Raw genomic sequence first — 21,913 nt, 5'->3', positions numbered from 1 at the left:
ATTTTTTGCTTTCCAGTCCAACTGTCAGCTTTTTGGGTTTCTAGTAACTCTCTTTTCTCTCCAGTTTTCTACACTTTGAGACCTCTCCCTACCTTGCTGTCCTGCTCTTGCCTTTGGAAGGCCACTGCAGTGTGCTTAGTGAAGATCTGGAATGCCTGCGAGGGCTTGTCTCCTGCCCAGCCCTGCCCTGCCCTGCACCCTTGGCAGATACCCCCAGTCACCCCTTTGGGTATGTGTTAAAACCTCATCTGTGGATAGGACTCCTTGGAATTTTAATAATGATGCCAGCCCACATGCAGCCATTAAAGGTTTGTCAAAGTTCCACCTGGCTTCCCTGCATCTCCTTCTATGAGGGATTCTTCCTCTTCACATCTCTTTGCCAACAAGGAAAGCAGCTACGGATCTTGTCTCTACAAAGAGTTTGTCACCTTATGGAATGTAGTTCATTTAGGTTTTTTTTTTTTCTTTTTCATATTCAGCCATCTGATGATTTTTAAAAAGCTCTGATTTTATAAATTAACTGGCTTGTTCTAGCTGTTAGCCTAATATTTTCTTATATGCACAATCTCCTGGGAGATATAGGAGAATATTTCTCATATAAAAGACAAAGGCTTGCAATACATTTTTAAATGAATAATGAATGAATGAGTGGATGAATGCATGAATTAAATGAGTGAACAGATAAATTAAGAAAAGAGCACATTAGTTCCCTAGACCAGGGGTTTTAGAATGGAAAGAATGTTTCCACTGTAAGCTCTTCCCCTAAAATACAAGCAAAGTATCATGAAGAGTGCAAAGGTCACCCATCACCCTCTTAGCCCACAGGGCCATCCTTGTAATGGGACTTGTCATGCCTATTCCAGAGTGTTGCCTGAGAATTTGGTCTCCCCCAGGGCAAGCCCTGAGCACATAATTATGCATTGGAAGGAATACCTCAAATACAACAGAAAAAATAGTATGTGGTCAATCTTAGAGTATTTTTGCATTTTTTTGGTAAATGTGTGCTTGTGATCCTTCTGTAGGATCTTCTCTATATTTCTAATATTCACCAATAGCTCTAAAATGTAGCAATTATGATCCCCATTCTATAATGAGGAAGGCCAGATGCAGAAGGGGCCACACAGCCAGTAAGATGCAGAGCTGGGACTTAAATCTTTGCTTTTCTTGCTAAACCATGAATTCAAGTTATTCTAAGTTTAATCCCTTATGTGTAGCTAATGCCACAAGCATTTAATAAGCACTGTCCAATGGATCTGCAGAAACAATCCTGTGAGATAATTTGGACAAGTATTATTATTTTAGAGAAGGAGAGGTTAAGGCCACACTGATACTAAATAGCATATTCAGTCCAGGACTCTGGGAGCTCTGAGCCAAAGTCAAGTGCTTCTTCTCACACATCTCGCTGCTTCTCATAGTCTCTTGTTTAAATCTTCAAATGATGACAAAAAGCTGGTAAATTAACTTACCACAAAACTCTGGTCTCTTCAACGAAGCAATGGCAATAGATGCCCTTTCAATAAACCACTTTTCATAGTGTGGGACCATTCACCAATTAAATATCTACACCACGGTAAAAGTCAAGTAGTCAAAATGCAGTCTTTATTGTTATATATCCAGCTAGAGGGAATCTGGTTTTGTTGGGGAGAAGCTTATTAACCTCAGCATTTTTTCCTAAAATTTGTTATTTTATCATGTGCAAGGTTAAAAATGCCAAACGTCATATTAAGATAGCTGCAAGCAATTAGAATGCAAAGGTCACCATCTTACTCAGATTTAGAGCATGGTTCCAGCATTTTCCTCCTCTGTTTTACTGGGACTTTTATTCAGCACTGAAAAAGCCATTCATTTTGTAAAGGTTAATTCACAGCTCTGGATTTGATGAAGTGCTTGGCCTATATCATCTGCATTTTAACACATTCGTGTCAGTTAAACCCTCTTCCCTGCTCAGAGCTGGCCTCCCGCTGTCATAGAGTGAAAATCCACCTTTCCTCTCCTAGATCTGTCTTCCCACAGAGTTCCACCAGCAGTTATATCCCATAGCTTACGTTCTCTCCTTTCCTAGTCAATAGTAGATAGAATTGTTGCTTTTCATTTCAAGAATTCATTTTCCTTTGGGCAGTTGCCTTTCAAATTCTTACAAGTAGTTAATCATTTGATATAAAATAATTATGACCTGTTCATAAATTCTGGTAGGCAAAATAGTTCAAATTTTTTTCTTCTCCTTTTTTTTAACTAGACCATTTTTATTTTGTATTTTGGTGTCCTATTCCAATAGGGAGCAGAAATATCTCAGCCATTCTAGGGTCTCTCTCCTTTACTTGGTGTTCCTTCTGGGTACCCAGGATGGGACTTCAGTGGTTCTGAAGTGCCAGGGTAGGGAAAGCCTCTGGTCAGTGTCCCGTATCATTACTGGCTTGTGGCATGATGTCTGCATTCTTATCCATTTCTCCCAGTCCGTCTGTACAGACACTAGTAGTGCCTCCTTGTCCCATTGAAGGCCTCCAAATGGCCACCAGCTCTCTGGCATATCCACACAGTTCTTGGTTATACCAATCATGATGCCCCTCACATCACATACGGGTTTGTGTAGGGTCTTCAAGACCATCTCGGGATTATGACCCAAGCTCAGCACACAGATGTTTCTTCTGCTGCCCTTACGTCTAGTCCAGGAGCCCAGAGCCCAGGGTTTAACACTTGAGTAGTATCATATGAGCCCCTGAACTATCTGACTAGCATGGTCTATTGAAAGGACATTATTTATTGAATTTACCATATCTTACCAGTCTAGCATCTAAACCCTCTTCTGATTTTAGGGAACTCCTCCACTGTGTGTATATTCTTTTACGGAAGATGAAAGTAAGTACTGCAGCCAGCACAAGAGCACATGACTCAGCCTTGGCCAATCGGGTCCTTCCACAGGGAGGGCCCATCATTGTGGTTCCTGCTGCCTTGTCTTTGCTGGTTTTGGCTAATTTTCCTGCGTGTAATTCTCCAAGTTTACCGTTAATTCTGTGAACCACCTGTTAAACTTCTGATACATTCCTTTTTCTGTTTAAATAGCCAGAATCAGTTTCTATTATTTTATCTATAACACAAACTATTTTGGGCAGGCCGAAGGATGCCTGCAGCATGAGAGGCCAAGGCAGATGGGCCTGAAACAGCCTGAGATTCCTAGCATGAGTGTTTGGGGAGCAGTAGAATATTTTATGAAGCCAGACATTCACAGCACAGATCACTGGCACACCTGAGGGGCCTTGCTGTTGAGACAAGGACCTGCATAGGTTGATCCCTGAAGACTAGACAAGAATGAAGACCCCTCAGAAGTTGTCAGGGTGGAGTGGTGACAACACCTGATAATCAGACATTCCTTCCCATGTCTCACTGTTACAGGTACAGAATCCTCTAGATGCCGATCCAGAGAAAAATGTTAGTGGGGGACCTTGAAAGAATGTAGGATTGAAATACAAATTAACTTCTGTTATAAGTTGATTAGGTTAGTTTCCTGTACACTTGAACTTGGTACTAAATGACATATACCAGAAAGAGTAAAGCCAAGTCAATACAGAGAAAGGAGAAGAGTTCCTTCATATACACTAACCTTTTGCTATTGTATTTATTTATAATTTCAACCTGCCTCGTTTGCACAAAGGATTTGAGGCAGCTGAACCTTGCTTGACATTCTAATGAGGCAGGAGCCCAATGAATCACTGCCTGCCCGCAGCGCTGTTCATTAGAGATGGAGGGAGGCTCAGAGAGCACTCAGGGCAGGCCCAGCCTGCCGTGGCCATTAAGCGACTCCACAGCTGCTCTCCCATCATTAGAGCCAGGCTGCAGCCACAGAAGCAGAAACTGCTCATAACCTGTCCAGGTTCCAGAGAGTTTCATCTCCCAGGACCTTCTCCTCAAGGCTTCATGACAGTGGAATGAAGTTCATTACTTTTCAAAAATGCCAGCTTTGTCTGTTAGTGATAACAGGGCTTTCAATCATCCAAGGGGGATGCGAAGGTACATCAGATGGGCTTTACATAAATGGGTTTCACATAGGACTCCTTCCTGTTAAAGTGACTTCGGAGCTCCCTGGGAAGGGAAATCTGTTGGATGCGATGCTGAAGAGTGGACTGGCCATGGTGTCTGCTGCAGGGCTATATGCAAACGGACTGCACTGTGACAGCGAAGCCACTAACAGTGAGCACTTGTGGCTGACACTGGACTAAGAACTTCACGCGCTTCACTCAGTTGTAGGCTGGACACTCAGCCTGCTCCCTAGTCTATTTGAAATTTCTCTGGCACCCTGTTGTCCACTTTAAGCCCCATGACCTAAGCATAGCCAATGTCCTCCCAAGATTTTGGGGAACTCCTGTGGCCGTGCAGTCTCAGGGACCCTGTAGCTCCACACCCCTGCAGGTATGTGTGCTGTCTTTGGTTCACCAAACCCCCCAAGATCAACCAAGACACAGAAATTGACCCATTTACCACTTTTCACAAGACATCCAATCTCATGAAGCATCTTGGGATTCTGTAAACTTTACTGAGGATTTGTTTTTTACCCAGAACACAGCATCCTTTATCTTTCTTCCCTCCCATTTCTGTCTTTACCCCCACACTCCTGGATTCCTTTTCCTTTCTCTTCCTAATAAAGGCACTTCCTTTATTAGAGTCAAGAGTCAAGGCCACCTCTTGATGCTTGCTGTTAAAGAAGTAAATTCCAGGGAAAAAAGTGATGAGGGAGGTTAATGCATTATTTGCTTTCTACTCTGGAACTTTGGGGAGATTCCTACTACAAAGTTGTCTTTCAAAATAGGGAAGTCAGAAGTAATTAGATCAAAAAATGGCAAAGAAACAGGATACTCTAGACCTGATTGACACACTAGGTATAAATAAATCACCAGGGCAGTAGCTGCCTCTCATGAACTGGAAGGCACTCCAGGGAAAAGTGTGGTCCACAAGCAAATGTGTACACCTCTCTCTGCATTGCAGGGTGGGGGATTAGCTAGCATGAGTTTCATCACAAGGTATGTTCTACACTAGCGAGCCAATAGCCTATCTAAGATGGGGAGGAAAAGAGACAAAATGATTTAAGTAGGAATGATGACTGGGCAAACCCTTAGAGTGTTATGGAGATGGAGAGGTAGATTAATATGTGGACAAGAGGACCTGACATAAATTTTTAAATTCCATTAAAATCCTTTTACTAGGCTGTACACCAAAAGGTCCTTAAGTTTGCTCTTTAAAAGTATAAGAAAGAGCTGGTTTAGAAATAAAACAAAGATGAGAAATAAACATTTCTTATGAGGCAGATTCATTGATAGAGGGGCACCCTAGGGATTCATGCAAGACAGATCACATTTTCCAAGGTTCTAAATGATAAGGAAAGAAAGCACACAACTGAGCCTTCAGCCTTACATTTGATACTAATAATTCAGGCTGAAATGCTGAGTTCAAGGTAATGTACAACAAAATCTCTCAAGGCTTTGAGTGGGCAAAGAGGAAACAAAATTATTGGGTTGGCCAGAAAGTTTATTCGGGTTTTTCCATAACATCTTATGGAAAAACCCAAACAATTTTTTTTGCCAACCCAATATTCAGCAAACATTTATTATTGACTGCCTACTATGTACGAAGTATTGTGACTGATGATTTGGGGGCATTTAGAGATGAATAAGATATAGTGCCTGACCTCACAGAGGCTCACAATCTAGAAGTGGAAAAAAATCTGTGCCCAGGAAATTCTGGGAGTGAAAGAAGGGCTGGGTGATGCTGGGCATTTGGTTTGAGTGTAGGTTGCATTTAGAAATGGAATTTTACTGCTGTGACCTGGAGGGGCAGGTTTAAAACCCCATCCTAGACGGTCATTTCCTAAAAGGGAAGACAACAGTAATAATCCATTTCTTGGGCCAACTTCCTAAGAAGTCCCTCTAGTTACTTGGAACCACAGAAAGTTTAAAATTTTATTACCGTGATTCATAACCTTGATACATATTAGACTTACCTTGGTGCTTAAAAGGACAAGTGAGATTCAAATACTAGGAGTCATCCTCAGGGATTTTTATTTAGTTGGCCTGAGGTGGAGCTTGGCCATGAGTGTGTTTTTAAAATCTTTAGGTGAGTCTATTGTACAGCCCATGTAGTGGGTTAAAGAGTCAAAGAAACTAGATGCCAGACCTTGGGTGAGTTATGCAGTTGCTCTAAATCTTAATCTCCTTTTTTGTAAATATAATGGATAATACCTTTCTTGTGAGGTTGTCTTCAGGTTAGATAATACACCAAATGTGAAAGGCACACAGAGAGATTCTGGCACATAATTACACATTGATTCCATTGTCCTTCCCAAGCGAGATGCTAAGGATAAAGGGTCAAGACCCAGACTCTGGGGCTGATGCCCACGGTGTGAATCTTGGTTCTGCCTCTTACAAGTTGTGTGACCTTAGGCAATCTGCCGTTCTGTTCCTCAGTTTCCTCATCTGTAAAATGATAACAATAGTTATTATGAGGAGTAAATAAAATGAGAATTAAATGTATCTGGCACAAAAGTGCATAGCCTGAATCTAATCATGAGAAAATACCAGAGAAATCCTACAATATACCTGGTGTGGACTCTTCATAAAGGTTATGGCATGAAATAAAAAAGGAAGATTTGGACAATATTCTAGCTTAAAGAAGACTAAAGAGACATAACAATTGAATGCAATTGATGTTCTTGGTTTTCTTTTGCTATTAAAGGCATTATTGTGATAATTGGTAATAACTAAATAAAGTCTGTACACAGGATAAAAATATTGTAATAATATTCATTTCCTGATTTTGAGAATTGTACTGTGATTTTGTAAGTGAATATCTTCTTTTTAGGAAATATTCATGAAAATAGTTAGGGATAGGGCTTCCCTGGTGGCGCAGTGGTTGAGAGTCCGCCTGTCGATGCAGGGGACAGGGTTTGTGCCCTGGTCCGGGAAGATCCCACATGCTGCGGAGCAGCTGGGCCCGTGAGCCATGGCCGCTGAGCCTGCGCGTCCGGAGCCTGTGCTCCGCAACAGGAGAGGCCACAACAGTGAGAGGCCCGCGTACCGCAAAAAAAAAAAAAAGTTAGGGATAAAGAAGCATTCTGTCTGCTGAGAAGGAGAGACAAAGAGAATAAAACAAATATAATAAAATAGTAACATTTGGGAAATCTGGGTGTGGGATATGCAGGAACTCTTTGTACTATTCTTGCAACTTTCCTGTAAGTCTGAAATTTTAAAAAAGTTCCTGACCCTGGAACATAGTAGAGACCATGTGAGAGATGGATAAAATATAGGTGTCAGTGAAAATTGGAAGAAGCAATTCATCAAGGAGAGGCCAGCCCAGGTGATACAAGATCAGGTGACACAAGCTCAGGTGACACACGGTGTGTTCCAGTTAAGCATCTCCCTGTGGACATGGTTCCAGGCACGTCACAGAAGTTCTGTACTTTCATCAGTTCGCCTGTTTTTAAGGGAACTGCAAGTCCTTCCGCCCTCTTCTCAACTCACACTTCTCAGGCGCCTGGTACATGTCCTATTAGTTCTTGGGAAGCAAAGTTGGGGGCGTCTCACTGGGGTCTGAGGCCTGGGGAGGAAGCTGGGTCTGGGGGTCAGAGATTGTCTCAGACCCAACTGTGGAATGGCAACTACAAAGTTAGCCAGCTAATTGTGATGGACTAAGGAGTGGGACTGAGGGAAGACCAGCCTGGATGGATCTGGTAGCAGTGAGTAGGGAGGCAGAGCAAAAAGGAGGGCAGTGAGCCAGTCTCAGTGATCAGAGCAGAGGTCAGCAGACCCAGTATCCCCGGCACTCCTTACTGATTTCTCTCTCCATCCCTCCCTCCCTCCATCCCTTCCTTCCTCCTTCCTTTCTTTCTTCCTTCTTTCCTCCCTTTCACTCTTTCATTCTTTCTGTTGTGATTTTATTCTTGAAAACAGTGTTGTAAAATACTACCTTTCATTTTATTTTATTTTTATGTTTTTTTTTAAATTTTAAAGACGTTTATTCATTTTGCTTTCATTATTTGGCCTGGGTTACACATTAAATTCATGAATGATTTTGATTTCTTAACAATCATTATGCATACCCAGGATAAGTGAGAAAAATCTAACTTACAAATTGTTTTCAGATGTAAAGATATTTTTGCAAATGTACATTTTTTTGGTTTTTTATTCTTTTGTTATTTTTTTTAGTAGAGGTTCATGTTATATTTATTTATTAAAATTTTATACAGTTTTTTAAGGTTACACTCCATTTACAGTTATTACAAAATACTGGCTCTATTCTCCATGTTGTACAATACATCCCTGTAGCCTGTCTTACACCCAGTAGTTTGTACTCCCCCACCTCTATTTACGCCCTGCCCCACCACTGGGAACCACTAGTCTGTTCCCTATATCTGTGAGTCTGCTTCTTTTTTCTTATATTCACTAGTTCGTTGTATTTTTTAGATTCCACAAATAAATGATATCATACAGTGTTTGTCTTTCTTTGTCTGATGTATTTCACTTAGCATAGTGCCCTACAAGTCCATCCATGTTGCTGCAAATGGCAAAATTTCATTCTTCTCATGGCTGAGTAGAATTCCATTGTGTGTGTGTGTGTGTGTGTGTGTGTGTGTGTGTGTGTATGTGTGTATATACGTATATATCCATTCCTCTGTCAATGGACATTTAGGTTGTTTCCATATCTTGGCTATTGTAAATAATGCTGCTATGAACATTGGGGTGCATGTATCTTTTCGAATTAGTGTTTTTGGTTATTTTGGATATATACCCAAAGTGGAGTGGAATTGCTGGGTCATATGGTAGCTCCATTTTTAGTTTTTTGAGAAACCTCCATATTGTTTTCCACAGTGGCTGCACCAATTTACATTCTCACCAACAGTGTATGAGGGTTCCCTTTTCTCCACATCCTCATCAACATTTGTTATTTGCCTTCTTTTTGATAAGAGCCATTCTGACAGGTGTGAGGTGATATCTCACTGTGGTTTTGATTTGCATTTCCCTGATAATTAGTGATGTTGAGCATCTTTTCACATGCCTGTTGGCTATCTGAATTTCCTCTTTGAAAAAAGATCTATTCAGTTCTTCTGCCCATTTTTTAATTGGGTTTTTTTTTTGATGTTGAGTTGTATGAGCTGTTTATATATGTTGGACATTAATCCCTTATCAGTCATATCTTTTGCAAATACTTTCTCCTATTCAATAGGTTGTCTTTTTGTTTTGTTGATGGTTTCCTTTGTTGTGCAAAAGCTTTTAAGTTTAATCAGGTCCCATTTGTTTATTTTTGCTTTTATTCCCTTTACTTTAGGATAGGTTTCCAAAAAAATATTGCTGCAATTTACATCAGAGTGTTCTGCCTGTGTTTTCCTCTAGGAGATTTTTAGTATCTCGTCTTACATTTAGGTCTTTAATCCATTACGAGTTTACTTTTGTATAAGGTGTTAGAGAATGTTCTAATTTCATTCCTTTACATGTAGCTGTCCAGTTTTCCCAGCACATCTTACTGAAGAGACTGTCTTTTCTCCATTGTGCCTCCGTTGTTGTAGATTAATTGACCTTAAGTTCATGGGTTTATTTCTAGGCTCTCTATCCTGTTCCATTGATACATGTGTCTGTCTTTTACAGTTGCAGGATACAAAATTAATATACAGAAGTCTGTTGCATTTCTGTACACTAACAATTAGCTATCAGAGAAATTAAGGAAACAATCCCATTTACTATTGCATAAAAAGGAATAAAATACCTAGGAATAAACCTACCAAAGGAGGCAAAAGACCTATATTTGTAAAACTATAAGACATTGATGAAAGAAATTGAAGATGACACAGATGGAAAGATATACCGTGTTCTTGGATTGGAAAAATCAGTATTGTTAAAATGACCATACTACTCAAGGCAATTCACAGATTCAGTGTGATCCCTATCAAAATACCAATGGCATTTTTCATAGAACTAGAATAAATAATTTTAAAATTTGTATGGAAACATAAAAGACCTCAAATAACCAACACAATCCTGAGAAAGAACAGAGCTGGAAGAATCCCACTCCCTGACCTCAGACTATACAACAAAACTACAGTAATCAATACCTCTCATTTAAAAACATTCAAATACAATAGAAAAAAATTAAAGTAAGGTTAAATCACTCAAAATCTCACTATCCAGAAATATTTTCTCTTCCCCTATCCTGGACAGCCTTATAGTTATAGCTATATGCATATTCATATGTATAGATCTGTGTGCACCAAATTACATTAATTGGCTCGTCACACAGACTGTACAGTATGTTTCACTCTACTGTATGTCATGGACATATTTCCTCAGCATAAGCACAGATTAATCTCATAATTTGTACGGCTATGTGCTTCCACTTTGGGGATGTGCCATCATTTATTTAACTAATTACAAGCTGATAGATACTTAGGTTGCTTTAGGTTTTTATAACTTCTAAAAACCCAGGTATAAACGTACTTGGGCATATATCTTCTGGATATCATATGCTAATCTAATTTGGAAAGTTTCTGTAATTGGGAAAAAAGGAGTGGGCATTTTTTTTTCTTATTTGTTATCTATTTTATACATATTAGTGTATATATGTCAATCCCAATCTCCCAATTCATCCCACCACCCCAGTTTCCCCCCTTGGTGTCCATATGTTTGTCCTCTACATCTGTGTCTCTCTTTCTGCCTTGCAAACTGGTTCATTTGTACCATTTTTCAAGATTCCACATATATGCGCTTAATATACGATATTTGTTTTTCTCTATCTGACTTACTTCATTCTGGATGACAGTCTCTAGGTCCATCCACATCTCTACAAATGACCCAATTTCGTTCCTTTTTATGGCTGAGTAAATTCCATTGTATATATGTACCACAACTTCTTTATCCATCTGTCTGTCGATGGGCATTTAGGTTGCTTCCATGACCTGGCTATTGTAAATAGTGCTGCAATGAATATTGGGGTGCATGTGTCTTTTTGAATTATGGTTTTCTCTGGGTATATGCCCAGTAGTGGGATTGCTGGCTCATATGGTAATTCTATTTTTAGTTTTTTAAGGAACCTCCATACTGTTCTCCATAGTGGCTGTATCAATTTACATTCCCACCAGCAGTGCAAGAGGGTTCCCTTTTCTCCACACCCTCTCCAGCATTTGTTGTTTGTAGATTTTCTGATGATGGCCATTCTAACCGGTGTGAGGTGATACCTCATTGCAGTTTTGATTTGTATTTCTCTAATAATTAGTGATGTTGAGCAACTTTTCATGTGCCTCTTGGCCATCTGTATGTCTTCTTTGGAGAGATGTCTATTTAGGTCTTCTGCCCAATTTTTGATTGGATTGTTTGTTTTTTTAATATTGAGCTCTATGAGCTGATTATATATTTTTGGAGATTAATCCTTTCTCCGTTGATTCATTTGCAAATACTTCCTCCCATTCTGAGGGTTGTCTTTTCATCTTGTTTATAGTTTCCTTTGCTGTGCAAAAGCTTTTAAGTTTCATTATGTCTTGTTTGTTTATTTTTGTTTTTATTTCCATTACTCTAGGAGGTAGGTCAAAAAAGATCTTGCTGTGATTTATGTCAAAGAGTGTTCTTCCTATGTTTTCCTCTAAGAATTTTATAGTGTCTGGTCTTACATTGCCTTTAATCCATTTGGAGTTTTTTTTGTGTATGGTGTTAGGGAGTGTTCTAATTTCATTCTTTTACATGTAGCTTTCCAGTTTTCCCAGCACCATTTATTGAAGAGACTGTCTTTTCTCCATTGTATATCCTTGCCTCCTTTGTCTTAGATTAGTTGACCATAGGTGCGTGAGTTTATCTCTGGGCTTTCTATCCTGTTCCATTGATCTATATTTCTGCTTTTGTGCCAGTACCATATGCCTTGATTACTGTAGCTTTGTGGTATAGTCTGAAGTCAGGGAGTCTGATTCCTCCAGCTCCGTTTTTTTCCCTCAAGATTGCTTTGGCTATTCGGGGTCTTTTGTGTCTCTATACAGCTTTTAAGATTTTTTTGTTCTAGTTCTGTAAAAATTGCCATTGGTAATTTGATAAGGATTGCACTGAATCTGTAGATTACTTTGGGTAGTATAGTCATTTTCACAATATTTATTTTTCCAATCCAAGAACATAGTATATCTCTCCATCTGTTTTTGTCATCTTTGATTTCTTTCATCAGTGTCTTATAGTTTTCTGAGTACAGGTCTTTTACCTCCTTAGGTAAAAGGTACCTAAGGTACTTTATTCTTTTTATTGCAATGGTGAATGTGATTGTTTCCTTAATTTCTCTTTCTGCTCTTTAATTGTTAATGTATAGGAATGCAAGAGATTTCTGTGCATTAATTTTGTATCCTGCAACTTTACCAAATTCATTGATTAGCTCTAGTAGTTTTCTGATGGCATCTTTAGGATTCTCTATGTATAGTATCATGTCATCAGCAAACAGTGACAGTTTTACTTCTTCTTTTCCAATTAGTGTTCCTTTTCTTTCTTTCTTCTCTGGTTGCCATGGCTAGGACTTGCCATGGCTAGGACTTGTCTTGTTCCTGATCTTAGAGGAAATGCTTTCAGTTTTTCACCATTGAGAATGATGGTTGCTGTCGGGTTGTTTATATGGCCTTCATTATGTTGAGGTAGGTTCCCTCTATGGAGAGTTTTTTATCAAAAATGGGTGTTGAATTTTGTCAAAAGCTCTTTCTGCATCTAATGAGATGATCATATGTTTTTTATTCTTCAGTTGTTAATATGGTATATTACATTGATTGATTTGCATATTGAAGAATCCTTGCATCCCTGGGATAAATCCCACTTGATCATAGTGTACGATCCTTTTAATGTATTGTTGGATTCTGTTTGCTTGTATTTTGTTGAGGATTTTTGCATCTATATTCATCAGTGATATTGGTCTGTAATTTTCTCTTTCTGTAGTATCTGTTGGGTTTTGGTATCGGGGTGATGGTGGCTTTGTAGAATGAGTTTGGGAGTGTTCCTTTGTCTGCAATTTTTTGGAAGAGTTTGAGAAGGATGGGTGTTAGCTCTTCTCTAAATGTTTGATAGAATTCACCTGTGAAGCCATCTGGTCCTGGACTTTTGTTTATTGGAAGATTTTTAATCACAGTTTTAATTTCGTTACTTGTGATTGGTCTGTTCATATTTTCTGTTTCTTCCTGTTTCAGTATTGGAAGGTTATATCTTTCTAAGAATTTGTCCATTTCTTCCAGGTTGTCCATTTTATTGGCATAGAGTTTCTTGTAGTAGTCTCTTACGATGCTTTGTCTGTTGTAACTGTGGTGTCCATTGTAACTACTCCTTTTTCATTTCTAATTTTATTGATTTGAGTCCTCTCCCTCTTTTTCTTGATGAGTCTGGCCAGTGGTTTATCAATTTTGTTCATCTTCTCAAAGAACCAGCTTTTAGTTTTATTGATCTTTGCTGTTGATTACTTTGTTTCTATTTCATTTGTTTCTGCTCTGATCTTTATGATTTCTTTCCTTCTACTAACTTTGGGTTTTGTTTGTTCTTCTGTAGTTCCTTTAGGTGTAAAGTTAGATTGTTTATTTGAGATTTTTCTTGTTTCCTCAGGTAGGATTGTATTACTATCAACTTCACTCTTAGAACTGCTTTTGCTGCATCTGGTAGGTTTTGGATCATCATGTTTTCATTGTCATTTGTCTCTAGGTAGTTTTTGATTTCCTCTTTGATTTCTTCAGTGATCTCTTGGTTATTTAGTAATGTATTGTTTAACCTCCATGTGTTTGTGTTTTTTACGTTTTTTTCCCTGTAATTGATTTCTAATCTCATAGCAGTGTGGTCAAACAAGATGCTTGATAAGACTTCAGTTATCTTAAATTTACCAAGGCTTGATGTGTGACCCAAGATGTGATCTATCCTGGAGGATGTTCTCTGTGCACTTGAGAAGAAAGTGTAATCTGCTGTTTTCGGATGGAATGTCCTATAAATATCAGTTAAATCAATCTGGTCTTTTGTGTTATTTAAAGCTTGTGTTTCCTCATTTATTTTTTGTCTGTATGATCTGTCCATTGGTGAAAGTGAGGTGTTAAAGTCCCCCACTATTATTGTGTTCCTGTTGACTTCCTCTTTTATAGCTGTTAGCATTTGCCTTATGTATCGAGGTTCTCCTATGTTGGGTGCATATATATTTATAATTGTTATATCTTCTTGGATTGATCCCTTGATCATTATGTAGTGTCCTTCTTTTATCTCTTGTAACATTCTTTATTTTAAAGTCTATTTTATCTGATACGAGTATTGCTACTCCAGCTTTCTTTTGGTTTCCATTTGCATGGAATATCTTTTTCCATCCCCTCACTTTCAGTCTGTATGTGTCCCTAGGTCTGAAGTGGGTCTCTTGTAGACAGCATATATATGGGTCTTGTTTTTGTATCCATTCAGCCAGCTTGTGTCTTCTGGTTGGAGCATTTAATCTCTTCACATTTAAGGTAATTAACGATATGTATATTCCTATTACCATTTTCTTAATTGTTCTCAGTTTGTTTTTGTAGGTCCTTTTCTTCTCTTGTGTTTCCCACTTAGAGAAGTTCCTATAGCATTTGCTGTAGAGCTGATTTGGTGGTGCTGAATTCTCTTAGCTTTTGCTTGCCTGTAAAGCTTTTGATTTTTTCATTGAATCTGAATGAGATCCTTGCCAGGTAGAGGAATCTTGGCTGTAGGTTCTTCCCTATCATCACTTTAAATATATGGTGCCACTCCCTTCTGGCTTGTAGAGTTTCTGCTGAGAAATCAGCTGTTAACCTTACGGGAGTTCCCTTGTATGTTCTTTGTGTTTTTTCCCTTGTTGCTTTTAATAATTTTTCTTTGTCTTTAATTTTTGTCAATTTGATTACTATGTGTCTCCGCGTGTTTCTCCTTGGGTTTATCCTGCCTGGGACTCTGTGCTTCCTGGACTTGGGTGGCTATTTCCTTTCCCATATTAGGGAAGTTTTCGCCTATAATCTCTTCAAATATTTTCCCAGGTCCTTTCTCTCTCTCTTTTCCTTCTGAGACCTCTATAATAAGAATGTTGGTGAGTTTAATGTTGTCTCAGAGATCTCTTAGGCTGTCTTCATTTCTTTTCATTCTTTTTTCTTTATTCTGTCCACGGCAGTGAATTCCCCCATTCTGTCTTCCAGGTCACTTATCCGTCTTCTGCCTCAGTTATTTGCTATTGATTCCTTCTAGTGTAGTTTTCATTTCAGTTTTTGTATTGTTCATCTCTGTTTGTTTGTTCTTTGATTCTTCTAGGTCTTTGTTAAACATTTCTTGAATCTTCTCAGTCTTTGCCTCCATTCTTTTTCCTTGATCATCTTCACTATCATTATTCTGAATTCTTTTTCTGGAAGGTTGCCTGTGTCCACTTCATTTAGTTGTTTTTCTGGGGTTTTATCTTGTTCCTTCATGTGGTACATGGGCCTCTGCCTTTTCATTTTGTCTGTGTTTCTGTGAATGTGGCTTTTTTTCCACCGGCTGCAGGATTGTAGTTCTTCTTGCTTCTGCTGTCTGTCCTCTGGTGGATGAGGCTATCTAAGAGGCTTGTGCAAGCTTCCTGATGGGAGGGACTGGTGTTTGCTAGAGCTGGGTGTTGTTCTGGTGGGAAGATCTCAGTAAAACTTTAATCCACTTGTCTGCTGATGAGTGGGGCTGAGTTCCCTCCCTGTGGTTGTTTGGCCTGAGTCAACCCAGCACTCGAGGCTGCAGGCTCTTTGGTGGGGCTAATGGCGGACTCTAGGAGGGCTCACACCAAGGAGCACTTCCCAGAACTTCTGCTGCCAGTGTCCCTGTCCCCGTGGTGAGCCACAGCCACCCCCTGCCTCTGCAGGTGACCCTCCAACACTAGCAGGTATGTCTGGTTCAATCTCCTATGGGGTCACTGCTCCTTCCCCTGGGTCGATGTGTACTCTACTTTGTGTGTGCCCTCCAAGAGTGGGGTCTCTGTTTCCCCCAGTCCTGTCAAAGTCCTGCAATCAAATCCCACTAGCCTTCAAAGTCTGATTCTCTAGGAATTCCTCCTCCCGTTGCCAGACCCCCAGGTTGAGAAGCCTGACGTGGGGCTCAGAACCTTCACTCCAGTGGGTGGACTTCTGTGGTCTAAGTGTTCTCCAGTCTGTGAGTCACCCACCCAGCAGTTATGGGATTTGATTTTACTGTGATTGCGCCCCTCCTACCGTCTCATTGTGGCTTCTCCTTTGTCTTTGGATGTGGGGTATCCTCTTTGGTGAGTTCCAGTGTCTTCCTGTCAGAGATTGTTAGCAGTTAGCTGTGATTCCGGTGCTCTCGCAAGAGGGAGTGAGCGCATATCCTTCTACTCTGCCCTCTTGAGCCAATCTCTCTCTTTAGTATTCTGCTTTGAATTCTTCTAGATATATATCCAGAATTGAGATTGCCAGATTATCTGGTAATTCAATTTTTAATATTTTGAGGAGCCTCCATACTGTTTATCAAAGTGCCATTTTACCTTCCTACCAACAGTGTACAAGGTTCACTTTTCTCCATGTCCATGCCAGCACTTGTTATCTGTTGTCTTTTTGATAATCAGGAGTGGGCATTTTTAAAGCTCTGCTGTTACCTGGCTTCACTCTGCCCTCTATATTTACATTTCCACCAACAATAAGAGAGCCTGTGTCCTTGAGCCGATAACAAAACATTTTTCCCCAATCTTTTGATTCCTTGCTAACCTAACAAGAAAGAAATTCACAGCTTTAACTTTCATTTCTCTTATATTGAGGATAAAAATGATCTTATAGCATTTAATAGCCATGGCCCTTTGAGTATTCACTGCTTTTGAAGGCAGAAGTCTCAATCAAAATGATGTCCCTTTAAGCTTAAAAAGTTTTGTCAAACTTTCCATGCTTCAAAATTTCTTCTTTTTTATGTGTGAGTGTGAGTGTATGGGTGTGTGTGTGTGTGTTTAGGGTAAATTTAGAAACTACCATTTGAAAGCACAGGCTTTGGAGGCAATCTACCCAAGTTTGAATCCTGGCTCTGGAACTTACTAGTTATATAATTTTGCCTTCATTTCCTCCTCAATAACATAGACATTATAATACTTACCTCATAAAACTACTGTGAGGATTAGAGTTAATTTATGTAAAATACTTAGAACCATGTTTCCCATATACTAAATCCCATGGAAATGTTACTCTAATACTTTCCACAGTGGTTAAAGAGGTAAGGCTATGTTTTTGATTCTCAGTATAGCAGAGAATGTGGTAATATAATATTGGGTTTTGTTGTTTTATAAATTTTCATCCCAGTATAATAAAACACATTGACCCTTCTTTCTTTTCTAATTCAGAGAAATTAGGGACAAAATCTCAGAAAACTCTGTGCAAAGAAATACCGTACCAGTTAAGTGTGTGTGTGTTGGGGGGTGGTGCAAAAAGCAACAGAAAGGAAGACTTACGAGGTCAAGTTTCTGTGCTTAGAAATTTGTAACCCCCTTTGGTCTCATGAAAGATCTTTCTGTCTCTGATGAGATTGTAGGGCCCACCCTTGTAAATAGACTTCTTTTTAAACTTAAAAAATATGTTAAAGTAAAAAGTTTAAAGTGAGCTTTTTACTTTCCATCCTAACATAAAAAATACCTTCTATTGAAATAAAATGCAAATTTCATATGATAAAAATACTTTTGCTGGAATATTTTAATTGAGGAGCCTTGGAAATTACGTCTTTGTATGTATCAGTTATGAATCAGTCTAAAATGTGTTTGCTGGGAAATGAGTTTAGTGAGCAGTTTAGAGATGTTAAATTTCTTTCAGGATCAATAGTTCTTTTTACATAATTTTTTTCAAATTTTATTTGAAAAAATAAATTTTTCAAATAAAAAAAAGTCAGGCTTTTAAGGTAATTTTAAGGTAATTTAGACATCAGAAATTTAAACGATGTACACAGAGTAAGCTTTAAGGAAAACCTACACTTACTTGCAGAGGTTTTGGAAATATTTTATAATTTCAAAGTCAAGACTTTGAAACATGGTGAAATCTCTCATTTCTTCATACCACTGTGGTTTATTATTCTCATCTAGCCTTGTCCATGAAAATTTAGAAGACAACATTTTATCTTTATTTAGCCAAGTACTGTGTTAGGGACTGAATTGTGTCTCCCTCTGCCCCATTATTGCCTCCCATCCCATATCAATTCATATATTGAATCCCTAATAGGGCCTTTAGAAGGCAATTAAGGTTAATTGGGGCCATATGGGTGGGACCCTGATCCAATAGGACTGGTGTCCTTGTAAGAAAAAAAATGGATGCCAGGAGTGTGCATACACAGAGAAAAGACCATATGAGAACACAGCAAGAAGATAGCTGTCTGTACAACAAGGAGAGAGGTCTTACAGAAACCAACCCTACCAACACCTTGATCTTGGATTTCCCAACCTCCAGAATTGTGAAAAAATTAATTCTTGTTATGTAAGTCACCCAGGCGGTTATATCTTGTTATGGCAGCCTGAGCTGACTAATACACTTTGGTTCAGGTGTAAGCAGGTCAGAACCTTATTTCTCTTTCATGCAGTAGTTGGGTTTAGGCAACCCAGAGTTGAAATGACAGTTCTACCCATGAGTCATCTAGAGAACCAGGATCCCTCTGTGTTGACTTTCCAGCATTGCTTAGAGATTAAATTATGTCTGCATTTTAAGCAGCAGGATGGAGGAGAAAGGAAAGAAAAGACACACTTTTTCTCCATTTAAGTCCTTGTGTTCACATATCTCTGATCATAATTTAATCCCATAGACAGAGTCAAGCTGCACGTGAGGCCAAAAAATATAGACACCATGTGCCCAACTAAAGATCAAGGCTTCTACCGTTGAACAAGAGAGGAGCAAGTAGCAGTCTCTACAACAGGGAGTTGATGGTGGTGTGAACCTGGCCTCGACCCTTCCCACTGGGATGCCCCTTCCCTTACATTCCTCCACAGCCCACCAGCACAGTGTGTTCTGCCAGACTTCCCTGAAGCTTTAGAAAAAAGACAGCATAGGACAGTGTATAAAACTGCCCGCTAAATCTGACCTTCCTTAAAGCCCAATATAAAATAACCCAAGATTTTAAGCTCTTCCCAGTTGCCTTCTATCTGCTAACCTTGTTCTACCATCCCTGGGGTCTTCCTCACTCCATGGCAGCATCTCCCTCACCAGCCTCTATCAAGCAAATCTCCAGACTTTTGGAGGAAGGTTCACTTTCTCCACAGGAGGTGATCTGGCCATCTCATTGTCCTCTGGGCTTGTCACTCTCCCCCCCCAACAGAAAATGCAATAGATACTGTAACCCAAGAAACACATCGCCCCATGTCTGAGCAGTGGAGGGTGTAGATGGGGGTCTCTCAACAACGGGAACTGGAGTGGACTTCAGCACATCTTGGCGGTGTTGTGACACACTGAATCCCCTGAGGTCCACCGATTCATTCTCTCTCTTTCTCTCTCTCTCTCTCTCTCTCTCTCGCACACACACACACACACACACACACACACATCTCTTCCAAGGGAAGAACTGAATTCTCAGAGACTAAACAGCCTAAAACAGGGCTCACAAACTCTAGTGCTTCTTGAAAGAAATACACAGATGAGTGAAGAGGGTTAGATGGGGAGTGTGGCAAACTGCGCTGTCCTAACGAGACAGCCAGCACGCTGGTTGATTTTGATCACATGGACTAATGTTCATCCTCCTGATTTTTTATATATATAAAGGAAGCTAGAAATTAGTCTTTTTTTAGAGGACAAGTCCAGAGTTTCAAAATGTTGGCACAGAATTAAAAAGTGTAAACATTGCATAAAACAGACCTACTGTGTTGGATCAAGTTTAAATGCCACCCAGGAGCCTCCAGTTTGAGGAGGCTCAAAACTTCTTTAGTAAGCACTGAAGGAAAGAAACCTTCCCTAGCTGGTCTTGATAGCCCCATGAAGTATCAGATAGCATTAGTGACACGTCAGGCTTCTATCATTGAGCAAAAAAGGAGCAAGTAGTGGTCTCTACAGCAGGGAGCTGCTGGTGGTGTGAACCTGGCTTCCAGCATTATCTTCCAGAGCGATATGTTTCTTCCTTTAATTCTCTGTGCACCTGGGTGCACAGTAATAGGGCAGGGACCCATTTCTAGCTATATACCTATTATGGATGCTCCTTCAGCTACCAAGACCCTAGCAGAAGCAGTGGACTTACCACCTGCCGGTGCCTGATTCCATTATTGGGCAGGATGCTACAGTCCTCCTCAGTCTCTGTCTAGGGAGGGGCCAGTCTCTTCTTCTCACTAGATCAGATCATCACAACATGAAGTGGAAAGTTACCCAGGGCAGCACGGAGTCTGCAGTGTGCTCTCCTGTCCCCAGGAGCACACTGTGCCTCCTGCTACGGTTTCCACCTTTCACTGAGCTTTGGGTTGGAACTCCTGTTTCTAGATGTGCCCTAGAAGGCATGACAGCAAGTTCTGAGTTCAACTTTATTCTAAAGCAATGGGAAACAATGGGTTTTTAAGCAGGAGAGTGACATAAACAAAAATGAGTCTGGAAACTGTAGTTGATCTGGGAAGGAGATAAACTGGAGTCAGGGAGACCAATTAAGGATGCTGACAACAGCACAGGTGTGGAGATACTGCAGTAGGTAAGTGACAGTGATAAAGGAGAGAAGAAAGCAGAGGTGAAGGTAATGTGGAGACAGAATATAAAATTTTTGAAACTGTTATTAAAAGTGAGACCCAGATATCAAGCCTGGGTGACTGGAAGGATTGTTGTCACAGAAATATGCCAAATTATTACCAATATGTGTTTGCTTATTACATTTTTATATTGGTTTTTCTTTCCTTAAAAATACCTTTCAGTACTGTCAACAGAAACTAACAACATTTTCTATTGGTTTGTGATTTTTGTCCTGTTGGATTTCAAAGACTTTGTAAGCACTATCTCATTAATCCTCCTGAAAGTTTTGTGAGGTGAGTGGCAGTGGTTTGAAAAGCCAAATATACAGAGGATGGTTTTTTAAAAAAATTCTCTCACATTCTCAGTAAGATTTTCAGACTCTCAATAGCAATTAGTAGAGATCAGGCTCCGCCTGTACTGTGTTCCCAATTATTATCAATAGGTTCTAATTGAGAACATGTGTTCATTTCAGCTGGGGTTATTGTCTGGCTGATCACAATGGAGAGTCTGAAAGACAGCATCTGGCAGAGTTATTTTCTGACATCACCTCTCAGTCCCATCTTCCTTCATAAATGCTTTCATTTAGTACATGACCCACCAAGATAGAGGGAGGTCTGCACCAGAAGCAGCACCAGCTCTAATGTCCCTATGGGCTCATCAATGCAGTCTTCTCATTGTATGCCAAGCACCAGGAGCCATTCCTTAAAGTAGGTACTGGTTCCAGTTATCTATTGCTGTGTAACAAATCATCCCAAAACTTAGTGGCTTAAATCATTAATCTGCAATTTGTGAAGAGCTTGGAAGGTATGGTTTGTATCCACTCCGTGCTCTGGGGTGGCTTGGCTGGTGATGGATGATCCACTTCCCAAATGACTCTCTCACGTGGCTGGCAAGTAGATTCTGGCTGTCAGACGGGAGCTCAGCTGGGGCTCTTGGCCAAGGGCCTCAGTTCATCCTCCAGTTGATCTCTTTATGGGTGGTTGGCTTGGGCTTCCTTTTGGAAGCACTTGATTCCAAAAGTAAGAGTTTAAGAGACAGAAAGTGGAAGCTACCAGTCTCTCGAGGCATAGGCCTGGAAGTTGTCGTAGGGTCATTACCCATTGTATTTTATTGGCTAAAGCAGTCACAGAGCCGGCGCAGACTCGAGATGGGGCATAGACTACACTTCTCCATGGAAGCGTGTCAAATACTGCATGGCCAAATTTAGTCTCCCACAGTGCAGGTTACGTTTTACATTTTGGATGGGACGGTTTGTTTTGGCGTCTCCGATAA

The sequence above is a fragment of the Neophocaena asiaeorientalis genome, unplaced genomic scaffold, assembly GCF_003031525.2.
Source record: "Neophocaena asiaeorientalis asiaeorientalis breed wild unplaced genomic scaffold, Neophocaena_asiaeorientalis_V1.1 scaffold59, whole genome shotgun sequence".
Lineage (NCBI taxonomy): Eukaryota > Metazoa > Chordata > Mammalia > Artiodactyla > Phocoenidae > Neophocaena > Neophocaena asiaeorientalis.
This window is presented reverse-complemented; position numbering follows the sequence as displayed.